Raw genomic sequence first — 24,315 nt, forward strand, 5'->3', positions numbered from 1 at the left:
ATGAGACATGAAAAAAACATCAGCTATTAACTACTTAAAAGAGCTTAAAATTTCAGAGTATTTACATAAAATGTTAACAATGTGAATATTATAATAAAGTAAATAATCCAGATAAATGTAACTGAAATTCAGAGAAGAGTTTACCCTCAGCTGAGTAGTCATAAAACGTGTGCTATGACAGGTGAGAGGTGAGAGGTGTGCTGTGAGAGATCTGGCTGGGTCTTGAAGGTTACAAAGGGCTTTTAAATTTTTTTTTATTGCATTTTAGGTTTTGGGGTACATGTGAAGAACATGCAAGATTGTTGCATAGGTGCGTACATGGCAGTGTGATTTGCTGCCTTCCTCCCCTTCACCTATATGTGGCATTTCTCCCCATGCTATCCCTCCCCAACCTCCCACCCCCCGCTGTCCCTCCCCTATTTCCCCCCAACAGACCCCAGTGTGTAGTGCTCCCCTCCCTGTGTCCATGTGTTCCCATTGTTCAACACCCGTCTATGAGTGAGAACATGCGGTGTTTGATTTTGTGTTCCTGTGTCAGTTTGCTGAGAATGATGGAAAATTTTTTTTTAAAAGAAATCCTTGCTCCTGGTAAAACAATCAACTAGATAGGACAGAAAGGGAAAGAAAACCCCTGAGGCTCCTAGTCCTAGTCTCTAGGAGAGTCCACTATTTAATTCATCAAGTAGAGGAGCTTGAGTACAAGAAAATAAACAAAGAGGAAAAATGGCTGGAACAGCATAGCCCTGACAGACAGGGGTGGTCATGGTAGAGGCTGATGTAAGAGATTATTAGGAAGTGGGGCCAAGCAGTGATAGGAGCCAGTTGTGCCTTCACAAATTTGTCCCACTGACATATCTGAACCACATTCCAGACATCCTTGGATCTGGAGTAAGCAGAGGAATGCTTGCGAATAGGACTGTTGCCCTCATGGGGGGCTCCAGGACAAAGTTTGAGGAGTTTCATGATGATTTTAAAGGCATTTTGGAAAAGTAAATTTTGATATAAGTTTAATCAGATCCTAGAGATAAGAAGTCCCATTAAGAGGCTTCTGTGTATTCCAGGCATAAAATGATGACGTCCTGAAGTCAAGCAGCAGCAGCAGCAGAGCTTGCACAGCACAACCACCTTGCACTCTAACTTAATGAGTAAGGAGTTAAGACTAGGAGAACATAGGTGTTTTGCCTAAATTTAGAATGTAATTAAAGTCTTTATAAAATAACTACAAAAGTCTTGAAGAACTAAATGATAATATCTTTATCATTTCAAAACTGGAACATATTTCTCAAACATACCTTATTGGTACCATAAGGAGAACTTAAAATGTATCTATTTTAAAATTTAAACAAAATCTTTCACCTACAGACATTATAAAAATAAGAAGACAAGCCAATGATTGAGTGAAGATAACTGAAATGCATATTACAGAAAAATCTCTGGTATCTGGAATATATAAATAGCTCTTACAAATCAATGAGTTTAACAAAAAAGCAGTAGGAGAGTGGGGAACACGTATGAATAAGCAATCTACAGCAACTAAAATATTAATAAAAAGAGGGAATAAATGGTCAACATTAACAGCAGACATGGAACAACAAATTAAAACTACAATGAGATATCATTTAATATCCATAAGATTGGCCAAAAATAAAATGTATCATCAAGTATTGACAAAGACATAAAACCAAAGGTGTTCTTATAGATTGTTGTTGGGATCATAAATAGGTACAACCATTTTTGGTAATTTGCGATATTTGCTAGATGTGAAGATACAAATATTACCCTACTGCAATCCGCCTCCTAAGGAGATACCTAACAAGAGTCCCTTTTGTTAGCACAAGGAGATGTACACATGAATGTTCATGGCAGTCTTATTTGAAAACATCTTAAATGTCCATCAACAAAGACTGATACCTTCACCATGATACAGTTCTACAATAGAATACCATACATCAGTAAAAATGAATACATCAGATCTACATGTCAACAAAATACTGAATAATTACAGTAAGGTACAGAAGACTACAAAGAGCATTGTTACTATTTATAAATAGTCTAAAATCAGCAAAACAAGACTATATTGCTTAGGTACACATACATACGTAGCAAAGAATAAGGAAAGCATATATGAGAATGACAAACGCAAAACTCAGTGGGCAGAGTCCCTGTGAGGGAAGACATCCCTGGAGAAAGAGTACACTGAAGTGCCAACAGTGTGTGCAATGATTTATTTCACCATCTGGGTGGTGGACACAAAGGGGTTTGTAATATTATTTAATTTTTGGTATCTGAACTATTTCTGAAATATTTCACAGTAATTTTTAATGAATAATAAAGAATTAAAAAATGTGTGACACTGGTACAGAGCAAAAGAGTAAAATGTTTCAAGTCAAATATTACTTGAAACATTTTCAAAATATTTACCCCCATTTCTACTTCCTTGGACTTTATTCTCAACAATGCAAGCCTTAGTAAAACATCCCCTTCATGCTTCTCACTGTCCCAATCTGGTGTTAGACTCATTTACTCCTATTAGTCCAAGACTCTATTTCTTCACGTCACTGCCTGTTCAGAATCTCTCAGTGGTTCCTATCAAATCTAATCATTCTTATATAGCCATTAATGACCGTCTCAATCAAATTCATCTCCAGGTCTAATTAAAGTAGAGGAACTGGAGGAGAGAAACATCTTCCGGACCGGGAACATGCCAAGTTCACTTGTACCTCCATGTCTTTGCAAATGTTTTCTCTATCTGAAAGTCATGCCTTCGGCCTATGTTAAGTGTTACCAATCCATGAAGATCTAGCTTCAGACCTTCCCTTTTGTAAGCAATGATCATTCCGCAATGATCCCATTCTCTGTTAAGCCCCTACTCCTCCCGAAAAGCCAAAAATAAGTACATTTGAGCACTAGTTTTATTCTGTAACCCACTATCACTAATTATTTCCTACATTTTAATCTTATTCTTTTTATTACATTTCAAGCTGCCCAAGGAGTTGAACTAGGTCTTGCATTTCTATATTGTCCACAGTAATGAGTACCTAGGAGATGTTACAAATATTTTTTGTTTGTCCATACTTGGAAAGGTTGGATATATACATATCAAAACAGCTGATATCTATCATCAAGATCCCTTAGGATTCATATCATCAAAGCCGAGTGTTTTATCTATAAAATACATGCTAATCTAGAGGAATGATTATGCACCATAGTTTATAGAAACATCATTTGTGCTCACAGTCAGTCTCACCTTTCCTCACAGTCCATTCAAAGCTGAACAGTAGATGTGGCATCTATAGCAGGGTGCCACATGGAAGGTTAGCCTATCCCCAAGGCTGGCCTATCTCACCACATCATTTGAGTAGTTCAGAAGCCGAGAGTAGAACAGACTACACTACATGTCTGGCTAGAAACAAAACTAGTATAAAAAATTCATGAAAATACCTAGAAGGCTGTGATTCCACATCAGTGAAGATGTCAGATTCCAATCTCCCCTGTGAGAGCCACCCCATAACTTAGTACCTTTATAGGGATCAGCTTCAAGCAAGAAAGGCAGTTGTAGCTGCCTCTCTGCCTCCCATAGCACTTTCCCTTCATCCCTGTGATCTGATTTATTCTTTCAGTCCTCAATGAACTTTTGCTTTCTTCCACTTACAAATCATACAAGGGCCACTGTCTCTGGTCTCTTTTGAGCTTCTGGTCTCCTAGAGGGAGACAGGCATATACACAGAAAATGAAAAATGAAACTAAGTTACAAATATGTATTAGACTTAGTGGAGGCACAGAAAGGAATTACTCAATGTAAGAGGTGAGGGGTAGGAAAGAAGTTTATGCTGAGCCTTAAAAGGCTAGAATAAAGTAAGGCAATCAATCTACTAATATGTTAATTTTGAATAAAAAGGAGGAAGAGGAGGGAACAAGAGTTTGTTTTTGTTTGCTTCTTTTTTAAAATCCTTATTTTATTTCAAAACCTAACCTCTGCTTGCCAGCAGGCTGCACAATGCCTAGTTGGGAAATGTAGCACTACCTAGCCCATCACATTAGGTTCAGGCTGGGTGAACCTAATACCCAGTGTTTACCAGGTATTAACAAAGTAAACTTAGGACCAAAGAACACAGCATCTGACATTGCAAAGGAGTGCCATGCAAAAGCTGTGTAACACCACCTTCAGAGTTATGGCCCTTATGCACTAAGAATACAGATGTGCACTCTCTTGTTTATGCATTCACTCAACCAATGCTTACCCACCATTTATAAGTGCCAGGTGCTGTGGTATTTGGTGAACATTCTATATTTAGTTCTTGATCTCTTGGAATGCACAGTTCAGTCGGGAAGGCAGTCTGACACTCACAAGTCAACACATCATTACTGACCATAAAAGGACCATGAAAAAGGAATAAAGTGCTAAAACAGCATTCAACTGGAGAGTTTCCCTGATTAAATGACTTTTCAGCTGAAGTCTAGGAAAGAGGAAACAATGTAAGAAATAGCATTCCAAGGAGAGAGGGAAAAATTTCTTAGCCAGCTCCATAGAAGCTCTAGAATGAAATGAGTATCATCTGAACTGCCTAGGCCAGGATTCACAGGAAAGACTTCAAATGCATTACCACTTGAAGAGTCCCCTGCCGACCCTCCCAAACTCTAAATGGAAAGTGCATCCTCATTTGAAAGGATGAAAAGGTGACTTTGCCTTCTGGGTTAATGTCTACATGAAAATAGCTTTGAAGGGAGTGAATGTGCCTTGTCTTTTTGCTAGTATAGTATGATGAATCATATCAAAGAAGAGTTGTTTGCAAAGTCTGAGACAAGATCAAAATGCCATTTTCCTCTGAAACGGCAGCATGTGTTTTGTAAAGAAATCTTAGTGATATCTAGCAGGGAAATTTCCAGTCTAGAAATAGACTCCACACTGATTTCCACTGAAATTGAAACCAAGAAAGAAGGGGTATCCAGGGAAAGGGTGTAATCATGAGGTTAGAGTGAGGGTTGGTGCCAGTGCTATCACGTCCTCATAAACATTCTCCAGTAGTAGAATTAAAACGGCAAGTTACTCTAGCAGATGTTTTCAAATTAGCTAAAACCGTGTCACCAGAGTATAGCAGCAAAGCTGGAAATGTGCCCAGAGAGACCTTCCCACAAGCCACCTGAGGGAGCCATTTAAATGTCTCGGAGCCCTCCCGGTGCAGAGATTCAGATGCAAGGTTAGGGAGATAAGCAAATCAGCACAATGCCTCCTCATCCAAATGCTTATCTGTCGCTTCAGTAAGACCACCACTCTGCTGAAAACCCAGCAAGATTGAGAAGTTCCAAATCACACACTTTGTGGTTTGCTTTTGTGTTGTTGCTCACAAATCTGACAAGAAAACACTGAAAGAAGATAGAGAAATTGTCAATGGTAACACATGAGCAAACCATTATAAAGTGAATATGGAAATGAACAGTTTAATTTCTGGCAAATTCTAGAAAGAGGGAGGAGGGTGCTTGGCATCTTCATAATCTATTCGGAACATTGACACCTAGTTCACTACTAGATATCAAATGGGACAATCACATCCCAGCTATGCTGGTTGTCTATCCAAGAAAAAGTCGAGCCAAATATCTGTGGATATAGACCCATATGGCTTCCTCTTGCATGAGCTGGTTTTCCTAAGTGGGATATTACTTGTTACCCAGTAATCATTAACTCCTACAGGAGGGAGAAAATAAAGCAACCAGGAAAAATCTTCAGTCAATAAATGAAGATTTCCCTATTTCTCACTTATACAACAGCTATTTGTCACCTACCATTTGCTAAAATGAAGGATGGGAAATGGTTAGGTCAATACATCTATGCAATGCCAACCTCTGTACAATCAGACTAAAGAACGGAAGACATCAAAGGGATGTCATTCACCTTTTTAACTGCCTCATTTAACTGTCACACCCCATTTTTTCTTGTTCTCAATCACATGTTTAGCTCTGTAGGTGTGTGTTTTGCAGGGTTACAGAGAAAAATGTAGCAAATATACAGCATACAGTATTGTATAAGCTAAATAGATATGTCTTAGAAGCGAAGGAACTAGTACCTGGTATCTCATACAATCGGTTATCTGTGAGTGTCTAATAGATTAAAAAGAATGTCAGAAGACTATTTCTAAATCCTCCTCTGTGGTAAAGCAATGTTTTAAACCTTCCAAGGGACAGCATCTTTGGCAATTCCTGATAGACCAAACAACTAGAGAAAGTCACCTTCATCAGGCAGTAAGAAGAATCAAGTTACAAATTCTCATGATTAAAAAAAAAGAATAAACATTTTTTGAGGGACACTGTAGTTATTCCTCTCTGAAAATAGAGAACTAGTAGCACTTAGGATCTTAGGAAACAAAACAGCTCAAGACATGGGATGTCTTTGAACATTCAAGTGTTTGAACAAGAGCACAAAGATTTTTCTACAATGCTAGCAAAGTATCTTTTTCTGACAGTGTTTCCTTAAAATAAAAAAAAAATGTGGGGCCTGGCGCGGTGGCTCACGCCTGTAATCTCAGCACTTTAGGAGGCCGAGGCGGGTGGATCACGAGGTCAAGAGATCGAGACCATCCTGGTCAACATGGTGAAACTCCGTCTCTACTAAAAATACAAAAAATTAGCTGGGCATGGTGGCGCCTGCCTGTAATCCCAGCTACTCAGGAGGCTGAGGCAGGAGAATTGCTTGAACCCAGGAGGCGGAGGTTGCGGTGAGCCGAGATTGTGCCATTGCACTCCAGCCTGGGTAACAAGAGCGAAACTCCGTCTCAAAAAAAAAAAAAAAAAAAAAAAAATGTACAAAAAGACCAACACATCACAGAGATAGGCATAGATTATAAATATGAGAAGTGAGGATTGGAGAAACGCATTTAGGTTTTGCAAAAATCTTTTTAGCCTTCTTATTTCAATGATGTTCCTGTAGCAGGGGAAATATAATTACCAATGGAAAAAGAGAAAAGCAGCAAAAGAACCTACAACTGTGTCATTTTCTTAATTTAAGAAAAGAGAGGTAAGTGTTATTTCTATAGAGATGAAATCTACAAAAAAAATCTTTTAATTGGATGCTTCCTAAGAGGAAACGAATTCCCTCTCCTCTGATAAACAGTGGAACAATTTGTGGGAATGATCATGAAGGTGACATAATGTGAATGTGAGTTGATCATAGAAATTTCACTATAGACATACACATTAGATAACATTTTACTGTTATTTCTGAATTTGAAATATTAAGTGAGATCAAAATCAAAACATGGAATTCTTTGTTTCTGAAAGAGTTGCTATTCAAAGAATATGGTATTCATCTCAATTAAGTTGTAGCTTAAATTATTACTTTGCTACACATTTCTAAAATGAGTATTTTATAAAACAAGTTCCCTTCATCCAAGTTTTAATTTTAAAAAATCAATCTATATTTTTAAAAATCAATCTAAATGGCTATATGGAACAAAGGGACACATATTGAATAGAGTTAACTCAAAGTGCATGCAGCTTCTATTCCCAAGTTGGGTTCAATAGGACACTTAAGTTTAGTAAGATTTAAAAAGTAGAACACCACAATTAGTTTTAGGCTAATTCTCTATATGGGCTACATAACGTTTTGGAAGGAAGGTCTTGTTTCCGTTTGCTTTCACTAATCACTAATATACTTTTATTGAGTTTTTAGTCCTGGCAGAACAAAGTTTATGTAAAAGGAGAAATTAAAGATGCTAAACCATGAAAATTCCTTCCTAGAGAAAATTCATATATTCATTATTTTCCCAAAGTACAATTGCTTGTGTGAGATTTAAGAAGCTTTGTCAGAAAATTATTTTGACATATTTAAAAGAATGCTAACCAGTTCATTTTGCCCATATTTATATTGCCTGTAATTTTTGAGATAAAATATTCATTTGGAAACTAATCTTAGAATAAAATATAGAGAGAAATAGATAGCTGTAAATTTTTAAAAAATCTTTGTATGTAAGCACATTCTTCTTTACTTATACAGGTAACTAACATCTTCTCTTAAGTAAATTAGTTTTTTAAAAATTCACAGAATTTTAGATCTGGAAGTGGGAATATTTCAAGGCACTAACCCCTCAAACAACTTTAAATTTAAGTACTAAATCCAAAGGAAATTAAGAGCAGGACTGTTGATACCCAATTTCTATGAACTTTCTTGTTTCATGCCAGAGTGAATTTTCTGAACCAAAGTTAGCTTTTATAACTTAAACTTTTAATCTCATATATTTTACATAGACATATTCATTATTTCTTTATAGCCTTGAATTTCCCTTTAGAACTTAAAGAAAACTTTATTCTCCTAGCATGAGATAAATTAGGATACTTGTAAATTTCTTGCCTCCATGTCATTTCCGTTCAAGTTTTATTCAAGGAATAAAAAGCATTGCTTTATATGCAAAATGACCTAGGCCAATAGAAAGTCGCTTCCTGAGCTGAAATAGTGCTATAAATAACAGTCAAAAGGCTGTTCCTTTTAGAACAGCTCTTTCAGGGTAAAAAATAATTTGCAGGATGTTTGCCTTAGGTCCTAAAATCGCTTTCTTAGCTCTAAGCATTTCTCATCTCAGTGTCTAACTACACCTTAGACTGATCTATCGTAACCTTCTATGAAGACATTCACAAAGACCATAAAAGCTAAAGATCTGTCTTTAATTGGTACTTTCATTATATGTCTTTCCTCGTAATTCCGTAACTTCGCGTGTTATGGAAGGAGGCAGGGAGCATACCCCTCCCACGACCGGGAGTCAGTCTCACTGTGTCAGGAGTAAGGAGTGAGGAGTCTCGCCTGGATTCACAAAAGACCTTACCACATCTCCCACCCGGTCCTCGCCGCCTGGCTACCTTCAACCCCTTCCCCTCCAAACATCTTCCCCTTCCCTCTCCGGAAGAAAATTCCGCCCCGCTACGTTCCGGCAGGAGGCAAGCCCCGCAGCCGGGGGCGAGCGCGGCACTCGGACACAGGCACTCAGTGTCTCCGGCAGCCAAGCCGCGGGCCACCCCTTTCCACGGCCTCCAGGTGCCACCCAGCGAGGCGGGGACTGTGCGCCTTCCGCAAAGAGCGCAGCAGCGCGAGTCCTGAATGCAGGGTCTTCATCGCCGCGGGCCCTCTGAAGGTGCTTCCCGCAGCTGCAGCCGCCCCTCAATGAAAGTGCAATTTGTTATCTCGCTCTGCCCCGAGGAGAGGTCCCTGCTTGGCCTCGGTTCCAACCCGGCGCATTCAATTCGCTGAATATCGGGTCTCCCCGCCCGCCCCGCGATTCTCCGGGAATTGGTCTTGGCCGCGGGCAGGGGGCGACTCTCCAGTGACATCCTCCTTGGACCCCATTTCTCTCTCTCTCTCAATCTCTCTCCCCCACCCTCTATCTTTGTGTCTCTGTTTCTTTGGCTTTCTCTTACAAACGCACGGGGGAGTTGGTCCCTTTCCACAATCAATGCCAAAATGTCACCCAAAAAGCAAGTGCAACAACTTGCTTTGCAAACGACCCAGGAGCCTGCTGAGAAATCTCCTGCGGTGAGCACCCCTGTCCTCCCCTGCAAGGCGCATCTGAGGTCGGTGGGGGGGGCGTGAATTTGACCGGTGGACCTGACGGGGATAGAGGACCAGTGTTCTCCCCGCCTCCCCCGTCCAGGACCCTGTCGCAATTAGAAATCTGCCCCCTGCCTGGGTCCCCGAGGGGAGCCGCGAGGACCGCACGGCCGAGAAGGACGCGCTCGCCCCCGAGATCCCAGGGTACCCAGAGGGCCCGGGAGTGCGCCTCGGGCTGCTGAAAGGGTAGGGTGCGCGGACTCGCGAGTCAGCGGCCGGGGGAGCCCAGCCCGCAGCCCCTCAGCGAACGAGGGAAGCGGCGACCGCGCCGCAGGGCAGACAGCGGCCAGGAGCCACCCGCGCGCCACGACCGCCGCCGCCGCGCACGCCCCAGCCCCGCGGCGCAGCCCAGCGTTACCTGGCCGCGTCCCGCAGTCCGGCCCTCGCTGGCTGCTTCCGTCTGTTGGTCCCACGAGCCTCGGAGAGGGGACGAAAAGGGATGTTCCCGCGGCCGGGACCGGCTCTCAGCGAGGTGACGGGAAGGACTCGAGAGATGAGCCGAGGCGGCGGCGGCGGCTGCTGGCGCCGCCGACGCTGCCGAAGCCCCGGGGCCGACGGTGTCCGCGAGGCCGTGTCCTCGCGATTGCGGCGCCCGGAGCGCAGCGCTCGCCTCTGAAGCGGAGGCTGAGCGCCGGGACGCGGCGGGCTGGGGCGGCAAGGCTGAGCTGGTCACCCGCCCCTGGGTGCATGTTAATACGGTGGGGAGGAGGAGTCCCGCTCTTCCTCCGCCCAACCAACGGAGCCGGCGGGCGGGCGGCAGCCGCGGCCCGGAGCCAGCCGCTCCCACCCGCCCCAGCTACTACGGCGCGGCGCGACGGCCGGCTCCGGCCCCAGCCCAGGCACGTGCGCCCAGGCCGTGGGGAGGAGCCGGCGCCTCCTGGAACGCGCTCCTGGCCTGCGGGTGCTGCCCGCTCAGTCTCTGGGTGAGAAGTGTGCTCGCCCCCGACCTAGGAGAAAGCCCAGTATCCCCGGGACGGAACAGAGGGGCGGCCACCGGCGAGTGGGCGTGACCCATTGGTTCCCTTGCGCAACATCTTTGGAGAATTAAGCTTTCCCCTCCTCTCTTGCCAGCCGTTGTTCCTAATCTTGTCTTTTTAAGGGAGGAAAGCAGGAGAACTCGTGACATTTTGTATCAGAGGAAATTAAGTTGGCGGGCAGAGGGTTTGCTGACCTCTCCTGGCCCTCCTCAGGGTCCCTAGGAGAATTTTTGAAGAAGTAATCGCCAGCAAGGAGTTGGTAGCAATGGAAAGTATCAGACTCGCAGGGACCCATGGTCGCACCCAGCGCCACTACTTTCAAACCGTTATCTCTCAGAGCCTGTTTCCTCACCTCCACAACAAATCTCCGGGGAGGCTATGGGTTCGAAGACACAATATATATCCCACAGTTCATCTTGGCCAAGAGATAATTCAAAAAGCGAAACGAACCTCATCTCCTGACCCGTGCCCTCGGTAATTACACATCCCAGGATCCGGAAGCCAGGCCCCTCCAAACAGGTTGAGCCCCACGCCAACACAACTGAAAACAGGGAGAATCTACTTTGCTTCAAAGTCAGAATAGGGATAGTGGCGTGAGTGGGTGAATTGCGATGTGGGTCAAGGAGAGAAAAAGATAAATCAATTAAGTATTTATTGAGCTCCTGCGCTGCCCACTTAATTGCAAACGTTACAGTTAAAATAATCGTGATTAATCACTGCCTTATTATTTCCGTCTATTCAAAAAAAGAAATGGCATCTTCATGGAGAATGCCCTTTGTTCTACAGCTCCCAGAGGGAACATTATGCCAAAAAGTGTATAATCTTTATGTAATTTTACCCACAAGTTATAGCATAAGATTTAGCATCTGTTTTGTGTGATGTCTAATTATAAATATTAATAGAATATCCTTTTAAAGACAGCACTTCTAAAAATGCAAGGAAGTGAAAAACAGTTTTCATAAAAATGTGACTCAGATAAATAATGTCTTTCCTGCAATTTCACTGAGTGATTTTTCATTAAAGAAAATAACAATTACTGAAACCACTAAATGGAGGTAAATTCTCAGCATTGTAGTACCATGAGCACAAATGCTTTAACAACGATCTAAAAGATATTCTCAGACAATTCAAGAATTACTATAGGGACCAGGCGCGGTGGCTCACACCTCTAATCCCGGCACTTTGGGAGGCCAAGGCAGGCAGATCACTTGAGGTCAGGAGTTTGAGACCAGCCTGGCCAACATGGTGAAACCTTGTCTCTGCTAAAAATACAAAAATTAGCTGGGCTCGATGCTGGATGCCTGTAATCTCAGCTACTCCGGAGGCTGAGACAGGAGAATCGTTTGAACCTGGAAGGTGGAGTTTGCAGTAAACCGAGATAATGCCGTTGCACTCCAGCCTGGGTGACAGAGCCAGACTCTGCCTTAAAAAATAAAAATAAATAAATAAATAAATTAAGAATCACTATAGGAACACTTATACTTCAAATCAGACTCCCCAAAAGGGCAAAATACTGATATGTGATAATAGCCTTCATAATTTGGAAAATTTGCCTTTCCTGATTTGTAAATATGTTTAATTCATAGATTTTTCTTTTCTGATTTTTAAATTGATATATCATAGTTGCACATATTTTGTAGGGTATTCAGTATTTTCGTACATGTATACAATGTGTAATGATAAAATCAGGGTAATTAGGATATCCCTAACCTCGAACATTTATCTTTTCTTGGTGTTGGGAACATTAGAATTCTTCTCTTCTAGCTATTTTGAAATATACAATAAATTAAACTATATAGTTCCCCTACTGTACTATGGAATACTAAAGCTTATTCCTGGTATCTAATGGCATTTCATCCATAGATTTTTCCAATGACATCATATAAATAAGAAGGTCAACATAATTGTCAGGCCCTAACTCAAATTAGAGGAATTCAGTGTATAAAATTACTTCAAGTGGAAAATCAATTTCCTTATGAAATTGTTACAGATTTAACCCAGTAACAATAATATTGATGTAACACTGCTATTGTTAGGGTTTTCTGACTGTAGGCAACAGAAAATGAATTTGGCTAACTTAAGTGAAAATAATTTATTGGAAAAATATTGAAAGCTTCCAGAATTAAAGAGAGAGCTGGAAGGAAGTCTTGGAAACAGGCAGGATTTGAGGCAATACTGATGGTCTAGGAAGCAGGAAAGACAGTAATTTGGTTTGGTGCTGCACGGTCAACTTGAGTGAATGCCAAATTTTTCTCACCTTCCATTACTGAATCAAGATTCAAAATCACAGGGTTGAGCCTTTATTTGCTTGGCCAAATTTCATAAAGGCACTGACTCCCTGGCTATAAATACTAGGACAGGAAGAGGAAACATTTGATTCCTTGACTTTCAGGATGGAGAGTAAGCACCTGGATTTATGACACTTCCACAAGAATACATGATTGAAGATAGGTAGTTCCTCAACATAAAATCAGGGAGTGATGAATAAGGTGATGAATAAGGAGGATTTGATGCTGAGATTTTTTTTTTTTTTTTTTTTTTTTTGAGACAAGAGTCTCACTGTGTCGCCAAGCGCCAGGCTGGAGTGCAGTGGGGTAATCTCGGCTCACTGCAACCTCCGCCTCCTGGGTTCAAGCCATTCTCCTGCCTCAGCTTCCCGAGTAGCTAGGACTACAGGCGCACACTACCATGCCCAGCTAATTTTTATATTTGTAGTAGAGATGGGGTTTCACCATGTTGGCCAGGATGGTCTTGATCTCTTGACTTCATGATCCGCCCACCTCGGCCTCACAAAGTGCTGGGATTACAGGCGTGAGCCACTGCACCCGGCATGCTGAGATTTTTTAAAAATGATAAATGTCTGGTACTTTAGCTATGAAATTTACATTGTAATCCCTAAGGTTACTTGGAAACAAACAATGATATTGTGTAACGAAAACTGATAGCACTTCTTTTCGTTGTTCCTATTAATATGCTTGTTTTTAGTGAAGAGATTTTTAAATGCTGTTTAAATATTCTATGGCCAGTTACCTTATTGGCATTCCCATAGCACCTGTAGGCACTACTGCAAGCCACAGCTTGTCAGCTATATTCATTTGATCACTGAATAATGGCCATGGAAGGATGTCCAAGTTCTAATTCTTGTTGGTACCTTACCTGGCAAAGGGAACTTTGCAGATATAATTAAAGATCCCTAAATGGAAAGGTTATCCTAGTTTTCCCGGTTACCCCAGTTGGCCCAATTGTAAACACAAGGTACTTACAGGAAGAAGTCAAGAAAGTCAAAGGCAGAAGAAAAAGATGGGATGATGGAAACAGAGGTTGGAATCATGCACTTTGAAGATGGAGGAAGGTGGTCATCAACAAAGGAATATGGTGGTCTCTGGAAACTAGAAAAGGTAAGAAAGGAATTCTCCTCTAGAGTCTTCCAAAAGGAACACCAGTCTGCTAACATCTTGATTTTAGCCCAGTTGAACTGGCTTTAGACTTCTGACTTCCAGAGCTCTAAGATTTAAAAAATTGTCTTGTTTTAAGCCATCAAGTCTGTAGTAATTTGTATCAGCAGCCACAGGAAACTAAGACAGACAGCTTACCCAGCCCTTGGGAGCATGCTTTCAAAAGCACACTATTAGTAGTTGGTGGCATGATAGCCCTCACTATAGAAGCAGCACAGAAAAGTATACCTACTTTTGGAGAAGCTAACTCAAAGCTGGTTAAGTTCACAAACATGTTGGTGAGAACAGGAAATTGGAAACTGTGGACAGATGGGGTTCCTATCCAGGAGTTTCCAGTTCTCCAGTTACATCAAAATGATAGCATTCCCTCTAGACCACGAAACTGTCAAACAGGTAAAATCCCAATAAAATGAAGCATAGAGGGTAAGGAGGTGGCCCTGGTATAGGGGCTGTGGTGGTCCACGGGGTCGTCTGCAGTTCCTGCGGGGCTGACTAGAAACTACTAAAGTTCCTGGGGAAGCAACGTAGAATTTCATGAGAACAAAACGGATGGAGAGGAGAAAACCTATGGTGGCTGTGAAGGCCCTGATGCCATGTATGTTAAATTGATATCATCTGATGGCCATGAATTTATCGTAAAAAGAGACCATGCATTAACATCAGCCATGATAAAAGCCATATTGAGTGGCCCAGGTCAATTTGCTGAGAATGAAATCAATGAGGTCAGTTTTAGAGAGACACCTTTACATGTGCTATCAAAAGAATGCATGTATTTTAAAATGAAGTGTAGACGTGAATGAAGAAAGAACTCAAAGGGCATTTTGAATGGTAAATGTGAAAGACTTAAATTTATTCTGTATTAATAGAGCATTCTTATCCATTCCCATGGTTTTAAGTAACATTAAAATAGTGATAACTTCTACATCCTATCTTCAGCCTTTACCTCTTAATTCAGTTTAAGATTTGTAAATCCAAAGGCCCACTAGACAAATCTTCCTGAAATTTCTACAGTTATCTCAAACTTAATGGGTCTGCATTAAATTCGTTATCATCTGCCTTTCACTTCCATTCAAATTTATTTCATTTCCTGTTATACTATATGGATTCATGGCTCTATCATCCACCAAGTCACTAACAACAGACACCTATGAGTTTTCTTAGACTTCTGGACTTACCAATAACCTTCATTCCATCACTAAATGCTGTTGACTTCTCCCACTATCTGAATAAGTCTTGGATCCTTTGTCAATTTCCATTTCTATTATATGGCCCCATAAGGCCATATAATAGCCTTCATCGTTTCACGTCCAGGTTATTATACTATCCTCCTAACTTCTTTCCATTTCCTCAGTTTTGCCTTCTCTTCATTGCCGCAGGAGTGGTCTTCTAAAAATGTAACTTGACCATGTTGCTTTGGTGCTTTAAAATCTTTAATAATGACCATTATTTACCATGTAAAGTTTATTTCCTTGCAATGACATAGAAGGTTCTTCATGAACGTGGTTTCACCTTCTTCAGCCTTTCCTCCCATGATTTGAACATTATGCCTCAGTAAATCAAACTTCTGTTTATAATGCCATTTATGTATCATGCACTGTAATACATCTGTAGCTTTTTCATACTTTATTCTCTGTCTTCAGTGCCCTCTTTCTGCTTTTTCTGGCTAATATTTATTGATCCTTCAAGGTGGGCTTCAGTACACCTTTTCCCTAAAATATTAAGTTGGATTAAGTGTTTCCAATGCTCACTGCACCTATCACTATTTTAGTTTCTACCACATTCTATTACAGTTTTCAGATTATCTAGGTTATGTTTTTGAGACTTTAGCTACCCTTATTTTGATTCCCAATGCCTAGCATAATAAATATCTCTCAATAGATAATCAATATGTATTTGTGAAACTCAATTGACCTGAACTTCTCCGAGACTATATTGTGGTGTCAGGATATATCCTATCATTTAATAGAAACATGTATATGATATAATATAACATGTATCCAAATTTTAAAATCCATCCCTCATCAGCTTTAGTAAATGAAGAACTTTCTTTTTCATGCTAAACAAAAACGAACAAAAAAATTGAAAAAAAGATGTTTGAAAACACCCTGACTAGTTTTTCTTTATAATAGCCAATCCAGTGAAATTAAAGGATCTTAACCTTAAATTATTTTCACTAAATGTTTTGGTTTATATTTTATTTAACAGTTTTCATTAAAGTTGTAAATATTAGAATACAATGGACTTAGCTTCTGTTTTACCCCCTTCTTTTATTCCCTGACATTCTTTTAAAAATTAGTTTTTAAATTGATACATAATAATTGTATGTGTTTATGGAGTATGGTGTGATGTTTTAGTACATGTATATGCATTGTATAATTATCAAGTCGGAGTATTTAGCATGTCTATCACTTCAGATATTTATCATTTCTTTATAATGAGACCATTCAAAATCCTCTCTTCTAGCTATTTGTAAATATAAAATACAATAATGTTAACCATAGTCATTCTGCTGTGCAATAAAGCACCAGACCATGTTTACTGATTAATAGACACATGCTGTTTCCTCTTCTTGTCTTCATCCCCTCTCCCTGTCTTCATCCCCTCTCCCTCATTTATTCTTCTACTCATTGTCATATGGCTTGAGCCTTGCACTTGCAATTTGGCTTTGTTCTGATAAAAGACGTCTAATTTTCTCAACAAAAAGATCCAGTGTAATTCCTATTTCTTTGACCTCTAAGTAAAATTTTAGGCTATTGACAACTGATTTTTTAGAAATTCCACCAGAAACTTCCATATCTTCACTCTGGCCTATTTGTTTTCTACTTCTTTGCCCTCAGGCTTTCCTACTACCCTTCCTAAGTTGCAATTTTCATGCCCCCAAGATGGTAGCTGAGGGATGACATCTCTCAAGAGAAAGAGCCTGTAATCAGGATCTCGGAGAATCTCTACCATGCCTACTACTGGTCAATGACAAAGAGCCCCAAACCACACAGGTGGGAGGAAACCCAGGGAAACAGTACTACAAAAACCAAGGAATGGAAGAATTTCAGGAGATGAGACTGGTTGATGCTGAATTTCAAACCAACATTTTTACATGCTTAATGTCTCCACCAGAAAGATCTGTATAGTGCTCACAAATTCATCATCACAAACCAAACAGGTCATCTTCCATCCAGTCAGTCTTTCCACACTGGTGATTGTTGATTCCACCACATACCCAGACACTGAAGCCAGAAATATTAATATTAAAGTCATTCTGTATCTCTTTCTACCATATTATCAGTACATCTCAGCCCCAAGTTTTATCAGACTCCTAAAACAATAAGCTATCTATTTTATTCCACTGCTTAAATTTTTTTCAGAAGTCCTCAAGATAAAATCGAAAACAATAGGTATGACATGTAAGCCATTCACGATCTGACTTTTTCTTCATTAAATTATCAAATTAATTCATTTGAGTGGAGTGACTTTTCACATTTTGAAATACTTTTGAAATAATTTTAACAGGTTGGAAATAACTGTGGTGAAAAACAAATACGAAGAAATTCAAGAATAGTAAGCCCAGAAAAGAAAATATATACATTCATTTATAGTAGGAACTACTGATACTGCATGACCTTGGATCAGTTATCTTCCAGCATAGTGATAAAAGCGGGGGGAAAATCAGAATATTCCAATAACTAACAAAAATTAACATATTATTGTATAAATTTTGAGAAGAGACATACTCCAGATTTTTATGTCTAGAAATATCATATTTAAGAGTTCACCTCCAAGCATTTTAATTTTACCCTTCAAGACATTTCACCCTTTCAAAAAATTTCTTGTAATTATGTAGTATTCCAATTTCTCCAGATACATAAATGTTCTTGACAGACTACATTAGGTAAAATTGTTTTAAAAGAAATAACAAGATTAGGATTTGACCTTTAATTTCACAGGCAATATGTCTAGATAGGTAAAAGAATAATTTATTTTTATTATTAATCTTCTTTCATATTGCACTAAATTTGACTGCCCATCTTTTTGAAATCCGGTTCACATTTAAGTTTTTTATATAAGATAGACATATTATGGCTCTGTCAGGGAGAAATGCCATGTTAAACATGACTCTCATTAAAGAGAATCTAGATTAAAGGAGTCACAATACTGGAATGACCTGAATTAACATAAATCAGTAGCTTAACCAGCAAGGAGCATGCACACTTGTGTAGAATCTTATTTTGTTTTCATTGTTGTATACAGTGGATTTAAAAGGAAAACACCTTTCTTTTTGTGTAGTTCAGGGAAAATCAGCAGTGAATATCCAGTGATTGCATGAATAATTGATGAGTTACACACAAAGAATTCTGTGAATAAGCCACATTCTTCCAAGAATCAGATTCTTTAGATACAAGTTTGTTGGAAGATATAATTTATTCAATCCTGAGAAGCATAGCTCCCAGACATGTATTATTGACATAGATATGCCCATATTAATACATTTTAAGACACGTTTTTTAAAAAGATGTGTATATATTTATGTTTGGGACACTAGAAAGACTGAGATGGATTTCTTAGAATTATTTAAGACATTCATTTCTAATATTCATTCTTTCGAATTAATCATAATCTGCTTTTACTCTATTTGATAGTAAAAGGCTTGCAGGAAAACAAACAAACAAGACAGGCCTCTGTCCCTAAGAATTCTCCACTTGAAAGTATAAATTAATGAAATGATATTGGTGAAATGCATCATTCAAGTCTTGTGGAAAAGTTGGCATTCAAGTCTTGTGGAAAATTTGGCATTCAAGAAATAGTAGCTACTGATGATGTTCACAATGGTGATAATTACTATAGTCTTCTAAGCATTAGCATTCAGAGTGATAACATATATGATAAGACTTCATATGCCAGCAACCCGAGCTCTCTGGAATATAGCCCCAACATAGGCTCTACACTACACAAGGATATTACTAAGGCTATACACTGAAGCTCATCTGAGTGTTCCTTCAAGCTTCGCTCTTAATTTACACAGAGAATGTGGCAAAAGCATGCTAGCTGTGCCCCAAAACTTAATTTCTACTGCCAGTGCACAGAGCAAATCTGCTTTCTCAAACTACCCAACAATTATGACCATAGGACTGTGTTCTAGTGAAGTGAATATAGGCAGAAATTACCTCTGTCACTTCGAAGTCTGCCATAGAAACCTCTTACAATACCCTCCATTACCTCTCTCCACATGGCTAGTTGGAGTGTGTCTTGTATTGGAAATGGCAGAAACCCAAAAACCATACATCTTCCCAGTTGGGTATTTTATTATTATCTGTTGCATTTATTGATTGAGATTTTGGAGTTTATCAGCACAGAGCGAGTGTCAATTTATCTCATACAATGAAGAAGTAAGTGAAAAAAATTTAGAGTGTCTACTGTGTACTAGATATTTTGCATACAATATTTTACTTATCCTCTCAACCAAAGCTTCGAACTGGCCATTGATAGTTTCATTTAATGATGAGGAAACTTGCTTGAGTTAAATAAGTGTTCTGGGATCCGCAGCCAGTGAGTGGCAGTGTCAAAATCTGAACCTGCGTTTGGCCTCAGAACTTGTAGTTTCACAACACATCTTTCTCCAACTTTTGGTTGACTTAACAACTGAGTAACAGTTCTATTTCTATGGCAGCTTTAAAGCAATAATTCAAGAAACATATGTTTTGATATTTGAAGTAATAGACAACAAATAAATCATAAAAAGCTGAAAACAAAGTTGCACAAACCATAGAATAGAAGCCCAGGGGTGTTTGTGTGGGTAAACAGTGCTAATTAACGTTAGAGATGCTGACATTATCTGTACATTATGGCCCTAAAATGTGGTTAACATACTAATGATTATTTTGCATTAGTAAGAAAAAGACAATTTTATTTGTGCACAATGTTTAAATGACAGAGACCTGTGCAATTTTATTAAACAGTTTTGTTGAAATATTGATGGACAATAAACCAAATGTATTAAATTGTATAATATATTCTGATACATATGCATATGTGTAAATAAATATGTATATATATATATTTGATGCATACGTATATATACAAGTGAGTATATATATGTGTGTGTATACACACAGACATGAACACACAGTGATGGAACCATCACTGCAATAAAGATAATGAACACATCTATTACCTCCTGAATTTCCCTCTCTCTGTTTATCTCCCTCTTATCCTTTTCCAAACCCTCTCTTTCCCTGCAAACTCCATTCTGCCTCTTGTCACTACAGATTATTTTATAAAATGTTTGTATAAATGGTAACATACAGTGTACTATTTTTCCCTCTAGCCTATTTCACTCAACATGATGCAAGGGTCTTCCATGTTGTGTGTATTGAAATTGATAATTCACTTCTTTTGGTTGCTGAGTCTTCTTCCAGTTTTTGACTATAAGAAAATATGCTTTCATGAGCATTTGGGTGTAAGCCTTTTTTTTTTTTTAAATGGATATCTGTTTTTATTTTTCTAAGACAAATACCCAGGAGAGTGATCGCTCAGTCATATGGTAAGTGTGTGTTGAATTTTTAAGAAACTGCCATATTTCCAATGTATTTTGATCAGTTTACATTCACACAATGAGTGTATGACAATTCAAGTTCCTCCGTATCCTCACTAATACTTGGTATGCTCAATATTTTGAATTTTAGACATTCTAATAAGTGTGTACAGGTATCTCCTTGTCATTTTAATTTGCATTTGTCTAATGACTAATGATGATGGACGTGGTTTTATGTGCCTATTTGCCACTCATACATCTTTAGTGAAGTATCTGTTTAAAAGTTTTGCATATTTTTAATGGGCTGTTTTATTTTTATTGAGTTTTGAGAGTGTTTTGTATATTGAATACAAGTCCTTTATCAGATATGTTACTTGCAAATATTTTCTTCCAGACTGTGGCTTGTCTTTTCATTCTCTAAACAGCATCTTTCTAAGAGCAGAAGTCCTTATTTTTTATGAAATCCAATTTGTTATTTTCTTTATTTATATATTACACACTTTGTGTTTTGTATCTAAGAAATATTTACTTAAATCATGGTCACAAAAATTTTCCTCTTTTGTTTTCAAGAAGTCTTACAGTTTTAGGTTTCATATTTATATCTATGATCTGTTTTGAGTTTATATTTATATGTCATGTGAGGATCAAATTTTATTTTTTGCATGTAGGTATGTAATTGTTTCAGCACTATTTGTTGAACATACGATCTTTTTCCACTGGACTATCTTTGCAAGTAAAAAAAAAATCAATTGACTGTGTATGTGTAGGTCTGTTTCTGGATTCTATGTTCTATCTGTCCCATTGAATTCTTTGTATCTCTTTATGTCAATACCACACTACTTTGATTACTGTGCCTTTACAGTAAGTCTTGAAGTCAGGTTGTATAAGTACTCCAACTTTGCTCATTTTTTCAAAGGTATTTTGTTATTCTTGGTCTTTTGTATTTTTGTATGGCTTTTAGAGTAACAGTGTCAAATTCTAAAATAAATAAATAAAAGACTGGGATTTCAATTGGAATTTTTTGGAATCTAAAGATCAACTTGGGGAGAAATGTTACCTAACATAAACACGGTATATTTTGCCATTTTTAGGTATTTAATTTATCTCCGCAACATATTGTGGTTTTCAGTACACGAATTCTGCACAGCTGCTGTGAGAGTTATCTGAAGAATTTTGTATTTGCGATGCTATTATAAATAGTATTATTTCAATCAGTTTCTAATTGTTCACTAAAAGTATATGGCAAAAACAATATTTGTGTACTTATATTTTATCAAATTTGCTCATGTTATTCATCTTAGTAGTTTTTTGTACATATCACAGGATTTCCTAAATAGACAACAATGCCATCTGTAAATAAATGGCTTCACTTTTACAACTTTGATGCCTTTTGTTTCATTTTTCTTGTCTATGCTCCTGGCTAGAAAATCTAGGGCAGTATTCAATAGTAGTGATCATAGCAGTCATCCTTGAAATGTTTCTGAACTTAGCAGGAATACATTTGTACTTTCACCATTGATTATGGTATTACGGTACTTTCAAAACGCACTTTATCAGGTTGAGAAGTTTTCTTTCCTTTTTTGAAAATTTCAACTCTTATTTTAGATTCAGGGGATACCTGTACAGGTTTGTTACAAGGGTATATTGTGTGATGCTGAGGTTTGGTGTACAATGGAATCCATTACCTAGGTAGTAAGCATTGTACCCAGTAGGTGGTTTTTTCAGCCTTTGCCCACTTCCCTCTCTCTCCCTGTTGTAGTCTCCGGTGTCTATTGTTCCCACCTTTTATGTTCATGTATACCCAACATTTAGCTCCCACAAAATGAGAATTGTATTTTGTTTTTGTTTCTGCATTAATTTGTTTAGGATAATGGTTTCTGGCTGCATCCATGTTGCTAAAAAGGACATGACTTTTTTCTTTTTATGGCTGCATAGTATTGTATGGTGTATATATACCACATTTTCCCTACCCAATCCACTCTTGATGGGTACCTAGATTAATTCCCTGTATTTGTAATTGTGAATAGTGCTATGATGAACATGTGAACACATGGGTCTTCTTTTCAGTAGAACAATTCGTTTTCTTTTGGATATATACACCATAATGGGGTTGCTGGATTCAATGATAGTTGTATTTTTAGTTCTTTGAGAAATCGTCAAGTTGCTTTCCACAGTGGGTATACTAATTTACTTTCCCATCAACAGCCTATAAGTATTTTCTTTTCTCCACCGCTTCACCAACATCTGTTATTTGTGACTTTTTAATAATAGGTATTCTGACTGGTGTGAGATAGTATCTCACTGTGGTTTTGTTTTGCGTTTATTTGATGATTTGTGATATAGAACATTTGTCTATATGTTTGTTGGCCACCTGTATACCTTCTTTTGAGAAGTGTCTGTTCGTGTCCTTTGTCCACTTTTTAATGGGGTTATTTCTCTTTTGCTTGTTCAATTGTTAAAGTGTCTTACAGATTCTGGATATTAGACCTTCGCCAGATGCATAGTTTGCAAATATTTTCTACCATTCTACAGGTTGTCTGTTTACTCTGTTGATAGATTTCTTTCCTGTTTTTTTCCAGATTTTATGAATCTGGGTGTTACTATACATATGCTCTCTCTCTATATATATATACACATATATATTAATATATATTTTATACATATGTGTGTTTATATATATATAATATATACATTGTGCAGAGGTTCTCTGAATTTCTTGAATTTCCATGTTGACTTCTAGCACAATTGGGACAATTTTTTATGAATTATATAATCAAACATGTTTTTCAAGTTGCTTACTCTTCTGTCACAGGAATGCCAATGAGTCTTAGGTTTTGTTTCTTTACATAATCTCACATTTCTCAGAGGCTTTGTTCATTGCTTTGAATGTTTTCTTTATTTTTGTCTGACTGGGTTCATTCAAGTAACCCATGTTTGAGCTCTGAAATTCTTTCCTTAGCTTGGTCAAGTCTGACAATAAACTTTCTCAGTTGTATTTTGCAATTCCTGTAGTGAATTTTTCAATTCCAGGAGTTCAGTTTGTTTCACAGTCGTTGCTTGCTTTATTTTTAATTGGTGGTATAATTCAGGCTGTGGTCTAGTAGATGATGCTTAAGGGTAAGAACAGGCACATGGGCTTTTACTTAGCTGTGCTAAACTTTTATATTTCAGTGTGTATGCAGCAGTGCTCTCGGCAAAGAGAAGTGGGTGAGTGATGGCTCACTCACCAAGTCCATTACTGTGCCTTGGTGGAGCCCCCTTTAGTTACTGGTGCCACACCTGTATTTTCTTAGCCCCAAGGTGGGGCTTGGTGGGCTATGCTCCCTCCTTTCATAAGGGCAATTAGAGCCAAAGGTTAGGTTACCAAGAGACCTGCAACTCCCCAGGGCCCCAGTGGTCCTCTTAGGTTGGTAGAATCAGAGTGGGTTGTGGGGTATATCTGAAGGTGGTCTGGCAATGCAGTGAATCAAGAACAGGGTATCCTTGGGAAAGGTGGTAGTACCATGCGTGTGCAGCTGGTGTGGTGCCTGTGACTCTGATTTTTCACTTATCAGAAACACTTAATGAAAAGCCCAGCTCATGCTTCTCTGACTCAGTGCCTCAGCAGCTCTCCCTCCAGCATCTGTCCCAGGAGCAGACTCAACCAGTTAGGCTTGTGCCAAACTTTCTGCTCCCAAATCATTAGGCTACTCCAGATATCCTGCACTGTGGAGCTGCCTGGGGAAGAAGCTGCAGCTGGGTAACAGGCTACTCTCTTACCAGACCAGT

General features: G+C 38.9%; 1 protein-coding gene across 3 annotated transcripts in view; it reads right to left on the reverse strand.

The window, feature by feature from the left end:
• DLGAP1 (DLG associated protein 1) overlaps positions 1-10,046 on the reverse strand; it is a 989,022-nt gene extending 978,976 nt beyond the window's left edge. For all 3 annotated transcript variants that reach the window (XM_064379376.1, XM_064379377.1, XM_064379375.1), the window contains exon 1: positions 9,948-10,046. The gene's annotated coding sequence lies outside the window, so the exon portion shown is untranslated. The remainder of the gene's footprint in view (positions 1-9,947) is intronic.
• Between the last annotated feature and the right edge of the window lie 14,269 nt (positions 10,047-24,315).

This window comes from Aotus nancymaae, unplaced genomic scaffold, assembly GCF_030222135.1.
Source record: "Aotus nancymaae isolate 86718 unplaced genomic scaffold, 86718_ANA_hifiasm-v0.15.2.pri h1tg000020l, whole genome shotgun sequence".
Taxonomy (NCBI): domain Eukaryota; kingdom Metazoa; phylum Chordata; class Mammalia; order Primates; family Aotidae; genus Aotus; species Aotus nancymaae.